We start from the raw sequence: 10,064 nt of genomic DNA on the forward strand, positions 1-10,064 counted from the left end.
CGTCGCTGCTCCTTCTCGCTTCGACGCTGCCCTGGCCAGCGATGCATGCGGTGCCATGTAGGCAGGCAGGCATCTAAGGTGGCGTGGTGGTGGAGCCTTCACGAAGGGATGCATGTTACCACGCAGGTGCCTGCCCAGCTGGTTGGGTCGGCAGCTGCATGCGAACAGCGCCGGAGACTTAGCTGCGTGGGCCTGGCAGTGGCCCTGCTGGCGCGCTTGGCGAGGGCCTTGCCGGGTGGCATGGCAAGGGTCTTGCTGCGGCACGCTGTCATCCCCGGCAAGGACCTTGCCGGGGGTCTTGTGGGCTTCCTTGGCAAGAACCCTGCCGAGGATTTGTTGCCTTCCTATCCTCATTTGATCTTGATTATTCTTTCTCTTCACAAAGATCTGCATGGCACCACGGAGGTGCCTCCTGAGCCCTATCCCAATGCGTTTGTCTAGCGTTGGTGGGCTTAAGGGTGGCTCGCCCAGCTGGTGTGGGTGAGCTGCCCCGGCAAGGGTCTTGCCGGGGCCGCTAAGGCTGCCCCGGCAAGGGTCCTTGCCGGGGAAACCTGCTTCGTCCATCCAATCTTTGTGGCCTTGGCCCTTGTCGTTGCTTTGTTTGTCTTGTGCCTTCGGCTTCTCTCCTGCTTCCTTTTCCTGCCCCATTATGCGTGGCCGTGGCGGGTGGCTCTGACTGCCCGTGCACAAGTAAAGGGGTCAAAAGCAGAGCCCCTACTTTTGTACACGGACATACTGCGAGGCGCATGTTGGGGTGATGCCATCTGTGGCTTTGCTGCGCCACTTCTTCTCCCTCCGAATCACCGGCGGTCATACCTTGGCGTGCGCTGGCTTTGTCGCGTACTCCAAGGCCAACGCGATCTTGAAGACCGGGAAGAGGGTCGACGGCTTCTAGAGCAAGTGGGTCATGATGGATGCCAGATGCATCCACTCTTGTTTGGTGTTGCCAACGAAGCAGCCCCAGGCTGACGAGGCGTGGTCTCGTGTGAAGCTTGATGACAGACGGGCGAAGTTGGTGCTGGAGAAGATGAACGCCGACCTGAGGCTAGGCAACATGAAGGCGGCAAAGCTGACGGGGGCCACACTCCTGAGGGAGTTCCTGACGCAGCGGGTGGCTCCACTTCAGGCGCACTCGCGGCCGTTGTGGACGCTTGGGGGTGCGGACGACGATCTTTGCCTTAACTCGGCGGCCCTGGCCGATGAGGATCTGGTCGCAGCTCTCCACCTCTTGGTTGGAGATGACGTGGAAGGTCTAGAGGGCGCTCCTGCCCCCTTGTTCCTTCGTGACAACTGGCAATAGGCGGTGGATGCCATGCCCACCTTTGATGGGCACGGCCTGGTGCCGGCGGTCCCTCCTGAGGGCCAGGGGGCGACGGTGCCGGTGGAATTGTCTTCCGATGATTCCCGCGGGGGAGGAGAGGAAGACGAAGAAGAAGAGGAGAGCGACTCGGAGGCGACCGCTGAGGGTACGGGGGAGACTTCCCCCCGGCGCAGGGCTAGTATCCTCCGCACCCTGCTCGGCGATGATGAGGCCGACGCCATGCGAGAGGAAGAGGACCCGCCCGTGATCCCAAAGAAAGACAGGTCGGGGCTGATCTCCCGAGGGGCTACTCCTGCCCAGGCACCGCCCGAAGCCACCTCCAGCCCTTCTGGTGCGCCCTCTTCTACTTCCGGACCTCTCGAGGCTACGCCCCAGACCAAGAGGCTTACGAGCTTTAAGCTTGGCAAGAGGCTGGTGGCCTATGCCGCGATTGACCAGTAAGTGCTCGAACTCCGTCTTGTCCTTGTTTTGCTGCTAGGGCTTGACATTCTCCATCACTTGATTAGGCTGCCGCTTGGGCGAAGAAGAAGAAGGGGGACACGGTGGCCCCGCCTGGGGAAGGCTCATCTGCTACGGTCATGCCTTCGCCTGTGGGAAGGGGAGGCAGTGAAGTTCGCACCTCCCCTGCCCGATCATCCTCACGAGGCCTGGAAGAGTGCTCTGGCAAGGTGCCAGCCCCCATGGCCCTACTGGCTTCGGAGGTGCCGGTGCCTGATGCCGTTGCTGAGGTGGCCAAGACTCAGGAGCCCCCAGTCTCCCAAGTTGTGGTCACGCTGGCACCTTCTCCTCCTACACCACTGGTTCCGGACTCCTCTGCCTCCTCCGCCGTCTTAGACCGCGCCCTTACCGAGCTGGGCCAGCTACAAGAAGACCTCCAGGGCGCCAACTCCCACCTGGTAGGCGGGCGCCTGGAGCTGGTCTCTGGCTGGGTTCACTCTGATGCCTCTGTCCGAGCGGCGCTGAGCTGGGCTGCGGCAACTTCTGAGGAGGAGAAACAAGCCGCCACCCATGCCACAGCCGCCTGTGATGCGGCGTTGAAGAACGCCACGGTCGCCCAGTACGGTTACAAGGCGTTGGGGACCGAGCTGCAGGGTCTATGCGATGAGCTCGCCAAGGAAGCTCGCGACCGCCAGGCGAAGGAGGAGGAGATGAAGGCTCGGGAAGACGCCATCGGGGATCATGACGCCGAGCTGACCGCCGAACGCGGCCGGCTGGGGAAGCTGGAGCAGAAGCTGAAGACGGAGAGGGCCGAGCTGGATGCCCAGGCGAAGATCCCGGCTAAGGACTGCATGGCCTTCGCACGTCCTACTACACCCATCCCTTGCACCACATTTGCTGCATGCACGACGCAGGGCGAATGATAGGCGCGCGGGGTGTGGGAAGTTGTGCGCGTGTGTGGGTCGATTCCCACGTGCCTTCAAGTGGAGCGGGGAGGGCTGTCGATGGCCCCACTTGCTATCACTTCAACGGGCCGGATTGGCCGAGAGGGGGCGACCGAGACTCGTCCGCGCCCCTTTATAAAGAGGGGAGCGGGAGGAATGGTGCCTCTCAACCCTTCTGCCTCTCCCCATTCCTACTTCCTCCTTTCTTATGCCATGGCGAGGGGGCGTGGCGACGCTTCATCGATGGCGGCAAGGGTTTCGGCCAGACATCACATCGCTCCTCCCCAAGAGCTCGTAGCGGCGGAGCCGGCCGTTAGAGGAAGGGGGAGGGGGCGAGGTCGAGGATGTCCTGGTGCTCGAGGGAGAGGAGGATGGGGCGGCAGATCAGCCTCGCCTCTGCCAGCAGCCCTCCTCCGATGGAGGGCCACGCGGGGACAACCCTTGCGAATTCTTCGTCAGGCTGCGCCATCCACCGCGCCGTCTCCTTCTCCTCCCGACTCCATTTGCGCGGGAGATGGAGCTGGATCCACCGCAGGCGTTGCAGCTGCATATGAGGGGTTGTGGGAACAGTGGCACATGGGCCGACGTCGAGTTCCCCGCCCCTCACGTCATGTATCTCCACCGAGGGTGGAAGACCTTCGTGCTCCTCCACAACTTGACGGAGGGGCTCACTCTCCATTTCAAACTAATGGAGAGTGGCCTCCTCTCCGTCAAGATCTTCGGGCACTTCGGGACTCGCGTAAGGTGCTGCGTGGAGAGCTCTTCTGATGATGAAGATTCCTCCTCGAGCGAGAGTGGCGAGGAAGACAACAAAAGCGACGACGAGGCTAGCGGGCGGCAGGATGACGGGTCCGACTAGGCGTCGGGCGCCGCTCCGAGCAGCACCGGCGACCCCATCATCCGTGTTGCCGGTTCCTTGAACTTCTCCTTGGGCGGCTGGCGTTGGGAGGCTGCGGAAGAGGAAGAGGGTGGGATGCAAGGCCGTCAAGTCAGAGTACGCGGGCACCGACGCCTTCGTCGCGTATTGACGTCCTGCCGCCTCGTCTTCAAGCTCTGCCTCCGGCGCCGCCATCACCATCCAGCCCTTGGACGGCCACCGAGATGTTCTCTTGGTGTCTTCTGCCACTCGTAGCTCGCCTAGGCGCCCCTTTTGCCCTTCTGCTTTCTTGTTCCATTTCCTGAGGAGAGGGACAAGAAAGGGATTACGGGCACCTTATCTTTTTTTTAGTCCTGTAAGCCTTCAGGCCTTTGTTAGATTTAGAACTTGTAATCCCCTTTCTCATGTTTTTCATTTCGTATGAACTATACCTGCACGAGATGTTTTTTTAATGAAAAAGGGATGCTTGCCGGGTTTTTCGTTCGCAGGTGGAACCCACGACGAGTGAATCCTCGTTACCTTTAAGATAAACGTTTTCTCGCCCAACAACAGGCCTTGTCGTCCCCCCACTTCGCTCGACCTTTCTCATGCCCTTGGCGGAGGCAAGGATGAGGTGGGCTTAGGCTCCTCGTTTCATTTCCTTGCTGCCGCGACTACGACCAAACTCGGTCCCAAGAAAATGAGTCCTAGGGTCCAGAATGAGGGGAGCACGGTAGCCTAAGGATAAAACGAGGTTTCACATACCTCAGTCCATAACAAAACGCATGATAGAAGATAGAAGACTTATCTGGATCTGCAGCCCCCGGCAACCTTGGCTTGCTGCGGATGGATCCTTGCTCTTGTAGCCCTCGGCAACTTTGGATTGCCGGGGCCCGAACGCCGGTCCGTCCCCTTTCTTCGAAATCAGCTCGACAAGGATATTCATGTGCCCTACGAACCAAAGAAGATAGAGAAGAACAGAGAGACGCGCCTCGACCTCTAAGCTAGGGGTTGGCCGCCGCTAAGCACTATCAACCCTAACCAAGGAAGAGACTCAACCTAGCATGCATGCTATAACTTAGGGCGCCAGCGCTTCATTTATTAGTGCTCAGGGTCTGCGCCTGGCTTTGTACAAAGGGTTACATGCCTTGTCGACAAGGCTTGTACAAAAGGGTGGCTTGCCGGGAGGCCTAGCAGCCGCGCCTTATGGGTAAAACTTGCGGAGATGCTCGATGTTCCAGGAGTTGCTCACTGGAACGACATCTTCATTCTCCAGCCGGACTGCGCCGGGCCTGGTGACTCGTGTTACCCGATAAGGGCCTTCCCACTTCGGTGTCAACTTGTTGGAATTCTTGGCCGACTGAACATGCCGAAGAACAAGGTCGCCTTCCTCAAAGCTCCGCGCATGAACCTTGCGGCTATGGTAGCGGCGCAAGGCTTGCTGGTAGCGTGCTGCTCTCACGGCCGCCTGGAGACGATCTTCCTCAAGGAGCGTCGCGTCATCTTGCCGCAATCATTCTTGCTCAAGCTCATCATAAGCGAGCACTCAAGGTGACCTGTATATGAGTTCTATGGGGAGAACTGCTTCTGCCCCGTAAATCAGGGCAAAGGGTGTCTGGCCGGTGGCTCGACTTGGTGTCATTCTGATCGACCGAAGAACCGCCGGTAACTCATCAATCCAGCGCCTTCCACTCTTGTGCAGCCTGTCAAAAGTCTTTGTTCTTAAGCCTCGCAGGACTTCAGCATTTGCTCTCTCCGCTTGGCCGTTGCTCCATGGATGTGCCACGGAGGCAAAACAGACCCTGCTGCCGAGATCCTCAATGTATTGCATGAAGGTGTGGCTTGTGAACTGTGTGCCATTGTCGGTGATGATCCTGTTGGGCACCCCAAAACGGCACACTAGTCCCTTGAAGAACTTGATGGCTGACTGCGCTGTCACCTTCCTCACTGCTTCCACCTCTGGCCACTTTGTGAACTTGTCGATTGCGACGTACAAGTACTCAAAGCCCCCGACAGCACGGGGGAAGGGGCCCAATATGTCGAGCCCCCAGACCGAGAAGGGCCAGGAGAGGAGGATAGTTTGAAGGGCTTGAGCTGGTTGATGGAGCTTCTTTGAATGGAACTGGAACGCTTCACACTTGGTTACTAGTGTCATCCCATCCTGGAGGGCGGTGGGCCAGAAGAAACCTTGTCGGAAAGCCTTGCCGGCAAGGGCCCTCGACCCTATGTGGGAGCCACATATGTCCATGTATCTCTGCCAACAGCCTTAGTCCTTCCTCCCGGGAGATGCACTTCAATTTCACCCCATCCGGTCTTTTTCTGTACATTACGTTATCAACGAATTGGTACAGAGCAGACCGGCGGGCTACTCTTTCTGCCTCTTCCTGCTCCTCAGGAAGCTCTCCTTTTTGAAGGAATCGGACGATGTGTTGCGCCCATGCCGGAGCCTGTGGCTCGACGACAAGGACCAAAGGCATCTCTTCTGCCACGGGAGCGGCCGCCTCCATAGCCATGACCTGAGGTCCTGCCGGAGTCGATTGTCCCGCAGCAGGATCAGCATCCACGGCAACATCTTTGCCGGCGGCTCCGGGGAGCTCGGTGGGGAAGTACTTACCAGAGACTAGCTTCCTCCGCTTGTTCTGCCCGGTCGACGGCTCAATGGATGGTTGAGTTAACTGAAGCACAAAAGTACCTGGTTCCATAGGTAGCCTGAGGGCAGCGCGCTTTGACAGGTAGTCGGCGATTCCAGGGGGCGACGGCACCCCAAAATGGCACACTAGTCCCTTGAAGAACTTGATGGCTGACTGCGATGTCACCTTCCTCATTGCTTCCACCTCTGGCCACTTTGTGAACTTGTCGATTGCGACGTACAAGTACTCAAAGCCCCCGACAGCACGGGGGAAGGGGCCCAATATGTCGAGCCCCCAGACCGAGAAGGGCCAGGAGAGAGGGATAGTTTGAAGGGCTTGAGCTGGTTGATGGAGCTTCTTTGAATGGAACTGGCATGCTTCACACTTGGTTAATAGTGCCATCGCATCCTGGAGGGCGGTGGGCCAGAAGAAACCTTGTCGGAAAGCCTTGCCGGCAAGGGCCCTCGACCCTATGTGGGAGCCACATATGCCTCCATGTATCTCTGCCAACAGCTTTAGTCCTTCCTCCCGGGAGATGCACTTCAATTTCACCCCATTCGGTCTTTTTCTGTACATTACGTTATCAACGAATTGGTACAGAGCAAACCGGCGGGCTACTCTTTCTGCCTCTTCCTGCTCCTCAGGAAGCTCTCCTTTTTGAAGGAATCGGACGACGTGTTGCGCCCATGCCGGAGCCTATGGCTCGACGACAAGGACCAAAGGCATCTCTTCTGCCACGGGAGCGGCCGCCTCCACAGCCATGACCTGAGGTCCTGCCGGAGTCGATTGTCCCGCGGCAGGATCGGCATCCATGGCAACATCTTTGCGGGCGGCTCTGGGGAGCTCGGTGTGGAAGTACTTACCGTAGCCTAGCTTCCTCCGCTTGTTCTGCCCGGTCGACGGCTCAATGGATGGTTGAGTTAACTGAAGCACAAAAGTACCTGGTTCCATAGGTAGCCTGAGGGCAGCGCGCTTTGATAGGTAGTCGGCGATTCCAGGGGGCGACGGCACCCCAAAATGGCACACTAGTCCCTTGAAGAACTTGATGGCTGACTGCGATGTCACCTTCCTCATTGCTTCCACCTCTGGCCACTTTGTGAACTTGTCGATTGCGACGTACAAGTACTCAAAGCCCACGACAGCACGGGGGAAGGGGCCCAATATGTCGAGCCCCCAGACCGAGAAGGGCCAGGAGAGAGGGATAGTTTGAAGGGCTTGAGCTGGTTGATGGAGCTTCTTTGAATGGAACTGGCATGCTTCACACTTGGTTAATAGTGCCATCGCATCCTGGAGGGCGGTGGGCCAGAAGAAACCTTGTCGGAAAGCCTTGCCGGCAAGGGCCCTCGACCCTATGTGGGAGCCACATATGCCTCCATGTATCTCTGCCAACAGCTTTAGTCCTTCCTCCCGGGAGATGCATTTCAATTTCACCCCATTCGGTCTTTTTCTGTACATTACATTATCAACGAATTGGTACAGAGCAAACCGGCGGGCTACTCTTTCTGCCTCTTCCTGCTCCTCAGGAAGCTCTCCTTTTTGAAGGAATCGGACGATGTGTTGCGCCCATGCCGGAGCCTATGGCTCGACGACAAGGACCAAAGGCATCTCTTCTGCCACGGGAGCGGCCGCCTCCACAGCCATGACCTGAGGTCCTGCCGGAGTCGATTGTCCCGCGGCAGGATCGGCATCCACGGCAACATCTTTGCCGGCGGCTCTGGGGAGCTCGGTGTGGAAGTACTTACCGGAGCCTAGCTTCCTCCGCTTGTTCTGCCCGGTCGACGGCTCAATGGATGGTTGAGTTAACTGAAGCACAAAAGTACCTGGTTCCATAGGTAGCCTGAGGGCAGCGCGCTTTGATAGGTAGTCGGCGATTCCAGGGGGCGACGGCACCCCAAAATGGCACACTAGTCCCTTGAAGAACTTGATGGCTGACTGCGCTGTCACCTTCCTCATTGCTTCCACCTCTGGCCACTTTGTGAACTTGTCGATTGCGACGTACAAGTACTCAAAGCCCCCGACAGCATGGCAGAAGGGGCCCAATATGTCGAGCCCCCAGACCAAGAAGGGCCAGGAGAGAGGGATAGTTTGAAGGGCTTGAGCTGGTTGATGGAGCTTCTTTGAATGGAACTGGCATGCTTCACACTTGGTTAATAGTGCCATCGCATCCTGGAGGGCGGTGGGCAAGAAGAAACCTTGTCAGAAAGCCTTGCCGGCAAGGGCCCTCGACCCTATGTGGGAGCCACATATGCCTCCATGTATCTCTGCCAACAGCTTTAGTCCTTCCTCCCGGGAGATGCACTTCAATTTCACCCCATTCGGTCTTTTTCTGTACATTACGTTATCAACGAATTGGTACAGAGCAGACCGGCGGGCTACTCTTTCTGCCTCTTCCTGCTCCTCAGGAAGCTCTCCTTTTTGAAGGAATCGGACGACGTGTTGCGCCCATGCCGGAGCCTATGGCTCGACGACAAGGACCAAAGGCATCTCTTCTGCCACGGGAGCGGCCGCCTCCACAGCCATGACCTGAGGTCCTGCCGGAGTCGATTGTCCCGCGGCAGGATCGACATCCATGGCAACATCTTCGCCGGCGGCTCTAGGGAGCTCGGTGTGGAAGTACTTACCGGAGCCTAGCTTCCTCCGCTTGTTCTGCCCGGTCGACGGCTCAATGGATGGCTGAGTTAACTGAAGCACAAAAGTACCTAGTTCCATAGGTAGCCTGAGGGCAGCGCGCTTTGATAGGTAGTCGGCGATTCCAGGGGGCGACGGCACCCCAAAATGGCACACTAGTCCCTTGAAGAACTTGATGGCTGACTGCGCTGTCACCTTCCTCATTGCTTCCACCTCTGGCCACTTTGTGAACTTGTCGATTGCGACGTACAAGTACTCAAAGCCCCCGACAGCACGGGGGAAGGGGCCCAATATGTCGAGCCCCCAGACCGAGAAGGGCCAGGAGAGAGGGATAGTTTGAAGGGCTTGAGCTGGTTGATGGAGCTTCTTTGAATGGAACTGGCATGCTTCACACTTGGTTAATAGTGCCATCGCATCCTGGAGGGCGGTGGGCCAGAAGAAACCTTGTCGGAAAGCCTTGCCGGCAAGGGCCCTCGACCCTATGTGGGAGCCACATATGCCTCCATGTATCTCTGCCAACAGCTTTAGTCCTTCCTCCCGGGAGATGCACTTCAATTTCACCCCATTCAGTCTTTTTCTGTACATTACGTTATCAACGAATTGGTACAGAGCAGACCGGCGGGCTACTCTTTCTACCTCTTCCTTCTCCTCAGGAAGCTCTCCTTTTTGAAGGAATCGGACGATGTGTGGCGCCCATGCCGGAGCCTATGGCTCGACGACAAGGACCAAAGGCATCTCTTCTGCCACGGGAGCGGCCGCCTCCACAGCCATGACCTGAGGTCCTGCCGGAGTCGATTGTCCCGCGGCAGGATCGGCATCCACGGCAACATCTTCGCCGGCGGCTCTGGGGAGCTCGGTGTGGAAGTACTTACCGGAGCCTAGCTTCCTCCGCTTGTTCTGCCCGGTCGACGGCTCAATGGATGGTTGAGTTAACTGAAGCACAAAAGTACTTGGTTCCATAGGTAGCCTGAGGGCAGCGCGCTTTGACAGGTAGTCGGCGATTCCAGGGGGCGACGGCGCCGGTGGAATTGTCTTCTGATGATTCCCGCGGGGGAGGAGAGGAAGATGAAGAAGAAGAGGAGCGCGACTCGAAGGCGACCACTGAGGGTACTGGGGAGACTTCCCCCCGGCGCAGGGCCAGTATCCTCCGCACCCTGCCGGACAACGATGAGGCCGACGCCATGCGAGAAGAAGAGGACCCGCCCGTGATCCCGAAGAAAGACAGGTCAGGGCTGATCTCCCGATGG

This window comes from Triticum dicoccoides, chromosome 4B (assembly GCF_002162155.2).
Source record: "Triticum dicoccoides isolate Atlit2015 ecotype Zavitan chromosome 4B, WEW_v2.0, whole genome shotgun sequence".
Taxonomy (NCBI): Eukaryota; Viridiplantae; Streptophyta; class Magnoliopsida; order Poales; family Poaceae; genus Triticum; species Triticum dicoccoides.